Here is a 6,639-nt window from a genome sequence, read left to right on the forward strand (position 1 = left end):
TCATTGAAATTTGAGAATATCAATAAGAGATTTTAAAGAACTGAAATAGATAAGTCTAACTAATTTTCAAGAGGAAATATCACATATCAGATATTTATTTATTGATTGATTGGAAACATAGAATTTTTTGACTTTGTAAAGATTTTCCTCAAAATGCAAATAAAAGATTTGAAGGTATATATTGCATTCAAATTATTAGCATATCCATTTTTCATTTTAAAAAAATTACTTACAATATTGTTAAGCTCCATAATTATAATAGATACAATTCAACATAATAAATATTAGTTATTTTCAAGAATATCTAGCATATGAAACTTTAAATAAATATGTAGAGAAGAATATATCTAGACCTAATTTATATAGATTAATTTAAAATAAATATAATGATTTACATCTACAATTAAAGACACATGCACCCACACAAAATTTTACATATACACATATGTAACACAAACTATTTTAACCCCAAAAAAAAAATCTAAAATTTTCTTAATTAAACCAACTTATGTATTTATATATAAAAATATTTCATGAAAAAGAGGGAAATAAACAGTTTTATAACCATCCAAAAGATCATTAAGATTAGGCTCAGAACAACAATATCAGCTTTCGCATAGTCTGAAATTTAGAGTAAACTTTAATCCTCCTATTGCTTTTCATGTCCTCATCACCCGCTCTCATTAACTATGTTAGCGAATTTGTATATTGTTTGTTGACTTATACGAAAGCGCAAATGATGTGGGATCAAATTGGCACAATCGTTTAATATTATTGGGTAAAGTTAGTTTATTCTTTTTACAAAACAACTGCCCATCTCGTAAACGCTAGGGAGTAGTTTTTACTTTTGAAAGCGTCTAATTTTATGTCAGATCTTCAAAGTAATCCAACTGATGATTATGTTAAGTAGTAGTAATGTTCTCATGGACTAAACTTCCTCTTCTCCCAGCATTTCAGTTTAATAACATGTAAAAACAGTAGCCAATATGGGCTTGTGGAAAATGACTCGAAAAAAGTGTTTGAATAGATCTCAAATTAACCTGTTCAAAGCCTTTTAGATTCAAGTGTGTAAATGAATTCACAAAAGAAATGAGATGGAAACAATTGGAAAATATCACCTGTGTAAAGTCAGCAAGATTTGTCAGTGTACCCCACAATGTACCAAAATGCAAGCTTTGTAATCCATAGAAAGTGTAATACATGGTAGACAGACCTTTTAATATTGTTGATGGATTTGGGTATATGTAAACAGACATACCCCTTCAGATCTTCGGTCTGACGCAGGACATAAAAGATTTAAGTATTTCTCAATGCACAGACAAACTGGATGGAGGCATTCTGTAAGTAAAAAGAAGGAAAACGAAGACATTTGTGAGGAGTTAGAATTGAATCTTTTGACTTGTTGTCAATCTCGCAGCTTTGAGAAATGCCATTTGCACTTTCTGACTTCTACTCCCACATTCGTTGGTTTGAGCATCACAAGATGAATGGAGATGATATATAACATCCAGAGTGTTTAATGAAAATCTCACGGAGCCGCGTGGTGAAGGCAAAGCGAACTATTCTTTCGCCTTTTACTAAAGAATACCGTGTCTTGGCCACTCAAAGCGGCATACGCCAATTTTTAGAGGCTTTATAGATAGTGTTCATATTGATAGTGTTTATAGAGCTAAAAATATCATTGACTTGCCAAAATGCTTGATGTATACATTCAAATCAACATTACAACAAATGAATCTTCTAATAAATCTTTTATTTTGATAAAATCCATCACCCCACCCTTATATACTCTTACCATAATCTTGTCCATAGAATATCTTTCAAAGCTTGCCTATCACCTACTCCTTTTCTTCTTGTATGTAACCATTTGGTTGTTCCATAAATAGTTCATTTTACAACCCATTTAAATAAAGTTTTGGATGCTTTTGATTAGGTTCCATCTATTGTGTAGTTATAGGTTAAAGCATTCTTATTAGTCTAATTGGGTTATGATCCTTATGCTCAAGTTTTTTACACATGCAATCAAAAATTCATATTTTTGCATCCTCACATTATCTACTGCACAAAACTGAATCTTCATAAAAATGACATCTCTCATGGCTAGAATCTCACATTTATGAGATCATAAATTTTGTATCCTTGTGAATCCAGACTATGAACCAAAATATAGAGCTAAAAATGTTATTGACTTACCAAAATGCTTGATATATTCAAATCAACATTGCAACTAACCCATCCTTCATTTTGATGAAACCCATAACCCCTCCCCAGTTTATTTATACCATGCTCTTGAGGACTATTTTAATCTATAAAAAATCTTTTGAAGCTTGTGTACCAAGTACTTTTTTTGTTCTTGTATGTAGCCTTTTGGTTGTTCCATAAATACTTCTTCATTTTATGACTCATTTAAAGATGTTTTTTTACCTAGTTGATGTATTCTAAGATCTAAGGCTGCTAGAATTACTAATAGAAATTTGATGAATAGTATCTCGACTACAAGAAAGAATATGTAATGATAATCCAAACTTACAATTCTACATAAAATGAATGAAAAAACTATATCTAGACTTCACCATGGTGAGATTATGTAAATGTCAAAGATAGATATGTTGGTCAAGAGAGATATATAGGGTGTGTAGGATCATGGTGGGCCAAATAGGCTCTTAAGTGGCAATGGAATTTCAGAAAAACAGAGTTAGGCAACTTGATGTAAAAATTTGAATAAATTATCAACATTATTTTCAAAATAAGTAAGAATAGAATCTATAGCAAATTGAATTTAATTTCTAAGCTACTAGTTATTTTTTGAAAAAAATTTAAAAACTATTTGACGAAAATTTGAAATTTCAATGCAGTAGTACTAAAATTTTAGGAAAAAGATAAGAAGTGTCTATCTAACCACCCTAACCACAATCAAATCATAGTATTTTTTTATAAGATTTTATATATAATTAGAAGACTCATGTCCAAATGTGACACGCGTATTTTTTTGTAATTGTTTTTTAAGTAAGTAATTAATTATGAATTTTTTACTATAACTTTTCAGAATATAAAAACTCGTATGTTTGACCACTTTAACTTTGTCAAAACTTTATGAATTTCAATTTTTTTAAAATCTTATAGTATGCTAAGCATAGAATGTGATGCATATTTCATATTTAAAAAAAGGTGACACCGCTTGAAAGTTATATAGGCGGTTTCTCAGTCAGCCTATCAATTAGGACATTAGTTAGAATTCAATTATAAAATAAATAATAATTATTCATTAATGTCAAAATAAGTCATAACTTATACTGCTGGAAAGTTGAGAATGTGCTTAAAAATCCCTTTTCATTTCATCAATTTCGGCTAAATAAAAGACCATTTGCCACCAAGGCGAAGTCTGAAAAACGTAAGGAAGACTCAAAAACACATTTTTTTCTGTTGACTTTTCAGGTTTTGCATGTCCTAGCCAAATCAGACAATGTCCCAAGGCAAATACCAAGGCTGTTGATTTATGTAAGAGGAATCAAATATTTGATAAAATCGGATATCGGATACAAATCTGATATCCGACTTTTTTTTATTATAAATATAATTAATAATATAAAATATATTTTAATATTAATATATAATATAATAATATATACTATATATTAATATTAGTACAATATTTTTATAAATATATTTGTATATGGTGAAAAGTGATTATAATAATCTATTGTAAAACCATAAAGATCCAACCATAGACAATCTAGGTCCTACAATGAAATAATCACCAATACCAATAGAGATACCTAAGATCATGCAAATAAATAATAATAAAACAAGATATACCATTCACATGTCTAGTAGGGTTTCAATCTCCATTGATCTTGTTTGATATATTTGCTCTCAGATTTTATGTGTGCACAAGAGCTCAACAAAGAACGAAAATATGGTTGATAGCTTGATCGCAAGAAGGCTTGATTCTGTCATTAGGGTTGATAATTAAAGAAGAATCCTCTTAGATATAAAATACTATAAGAAATGAAGGGATAAGATTGAGAGGTGTAAAGATAAATGGTCGACTAGGATTAAAGAGTAGGTAGAGGAAATAATTAAATGATAAAAGGAGTAGGTAAGAGAATAATTAAGAGATGAATGACATGTGTCATGGGTAGAAAAGGCTAATGAATTAATTAAATAAATAAAGATTTATTTAATTAATAGAAGAAGCGAGATTAATTAAATAAATAAAATATTTATTTAATTTAGGAAAATGACAATTTAAATAAATAAAAGTATTTATTTAAATGAGGAAGGGCTTAGAAGAGGATGAATGGATGAATTAAATAAATTAGACAAGACAATTTTAGGTGTCTACAATATTGATAATAATAAAAGATATTGGATATCGAATATGTACTTGATATCTAATATGGCCGAACTAATATAAATTTTCATAAGAGGACCAACATTTGGGTTGGCACCCTTTCTCACAAACATCAAATATCAAATATCTGATATCCATTGCCCGATAACTTGTTTAGAAGAGAGAGAGAGAGAGAGAGAGAGAGAGAGAGAGAGAGGGGTTGGCAAGGGATAAGGGGAAATTGATCTAAATAGGGAGAGAAGGGGAAAGGGAGAGGGTGAGATAGGGAGAGAAGGGTAAAGAGATCTATAGAGAGAGAGGTGAGAGAGATAAAGAGAGAGAGAGGGGGGGTTGGAAAGGGATAAGGGGAAAGTGATCTAGATAGGGAGAGAAGGGGAAAGGGAGAGGGAGATATACCTCAATCCCCTCCCCTCTCCCCCCTAATTATAATATCTCTCTCTCTCTCTCTCTCTCTCTCTCTCTCTCTCTCTCTCTCTCTCTCTCTCTCTCTCTCTCTCTCTCTCTCCTTATGTCTCCCGCTACTCTCTCCCTCTCCCTCTCCCTATTCCTAAGTTCCACTTCTCTCTCTCTCTCTCACTCTCTACCTCCCTCTCCTTTTTCCCTCCTCTCCCCCTCTCCCCCTTCTCTCCCTATCTCCCCCCTTCTCTCTATCACTCTTCCTATATGGAAAGATATCAAATATTAGATATTTATCCGATATATGATCCCTTTCCATTTGGGTGCCAACGAAAATGTTGGTGCTCATAAAAAAAATGTTTAAATATTGAATATCTATTTTGAATCGGATATCTAATACCTGGGCCACACAAAATATGATAGTGGGTCATTTTGTGAATTCCAATGGTCTCTACATTATTTTTTCAGGGGACAAACACGGGTTTTCAGACATACAATGACAAAATTTAGCTTTTTTGAGATTCTACTAGACAAATTTGACATTAGCAATTATTTTTTAGCATCTTTGTGGAGGTATAATAGGGAGCAACAGTCATTGAAAGCATAAACGTAAAAGAAAGTTTTCCCGAAGCATATAGACAAAGAGATAGAAAAAGTCATAGGAAGAGAAGACAAGGTATGTCAAATATTGGTGAAGCCTCTGCAAATTTGTTATTTCAATTGAAGAGGAAATTGAATATGCAAATGTTGAGCAAGATATTGAAAATGAAAATAAAAATGTAGATATTGATATTGGAAATGTTGAACATGATATTCAAATTGGGAATGAAAATGATATTCAAAATGTTCAATATGATATTGAATTTGGAAATGAAAATTTGGGAATTGAAAGTGAAAATGTGGGAATTGACATTGAAGGTGAAAATGTTGGAACTGACATTGAAGGTGAAAATTTTGGAATTGACATTGAAGATGGAAATGTTGAACCAAGTGAATATTATGTAATAATGAATTACATGAGAAATTAAGACTCTCTCATGGAAGAAAGACAAATTACAAATTTAAGACCTTCAAGAACCCCAAAATGGTTACTTGAAATTGATGAGAACATTATAGACAATCTTGAAGGCAAGAGGTCAACATGAACTGTTCGATTGTGGGCTACACAAATTTTCAACCAATATTTTAGCAATAAGACATTGACCAACAATGCCAAATTTTTGTTCAATTGCTAAAGATGCAAAAGATGAGACCTTTGCTAGCCAAATTAAAGATTTGTGTGAACAAGAAGATGGAGAAAAAATTATTATTGTCAAAAATATTTTTAATGCTCTTAATTTTATTAGAAAGAATATAAAGGAAAAAGATAAGACATCTTCTCAGAGAGTGATTACAACCTCCTTAGTAAGCCATCATTTGAGAAAGGCTCGCTTTATGAGACAAACTTGTGTTGATTTGAACATAAATTGTAAAACTTTGGATAGAGCATTTGCAAGAAGAGAAAGACTCGATGATCCTCTTCAAAATAATACATGGGATTTTGGTGGGAGGCTTTCACGTGTTGATAAGAAGTTGATTGATAATGTAAACTAGGAAATTCAATAATTTTGGCACTATAACTCTAGAGTATCACCAAATTTAAAGGATATTTTAAAGTTAAGAATTGACAATCGAGACTGCATATTGCATCCTAAACATTTATTGGAATCAAGCCAAATAAAGTTGTACAAAAGGTTTTGTGAAACACATCCAACTTTACAAATCTCACAAAGGGATTTTGAATCTTTGAAGCCATTTTATTGTGTACCTCTTAAGATTCATAATACTTGTTGTTGGAAATAACATGTGGAGTTTTCAATGTACTATGAAATTCTATGCTATATTCATTA

At 31.0% G+C, this 6,639-nt stretch overlaps 1 non-coding gene across 1 annotated transcript; it reads left to right on the top strand.

Moving 5' to 3' along the window:
• The first annotated feature begins 1,534 nt into the window (after positions 1-1,534).
• LOC131070379 (U5 spliceosomal RNA) lies at positions 1,535-1,647 on the top strand. Its single transcript, XR_009112310.2, has one exon. It is a non-coding gene; the product is annotated as a U5 spliceosomal RNA (small nuclear RNA).
• Positions 1,648-6,639: the final 4,992 nt, after the last annotated feature.

Source organism: Cryptomeria japonica, chromosome 3, assembly GCF_030272615.1.
Source record: "Cryptomeria japonica chromosome 3, Sugi_1.0, whole genome shotgun sequence".
In the NCBI taxonomy this organism is placed as follows: domain Eukaryota; kingdom Viridiplantae; phylum Streptophyta; class Pinopsida; order Cupressales; family Cupressaceae; genus Cryptomeria; species Cryptomeria japonica.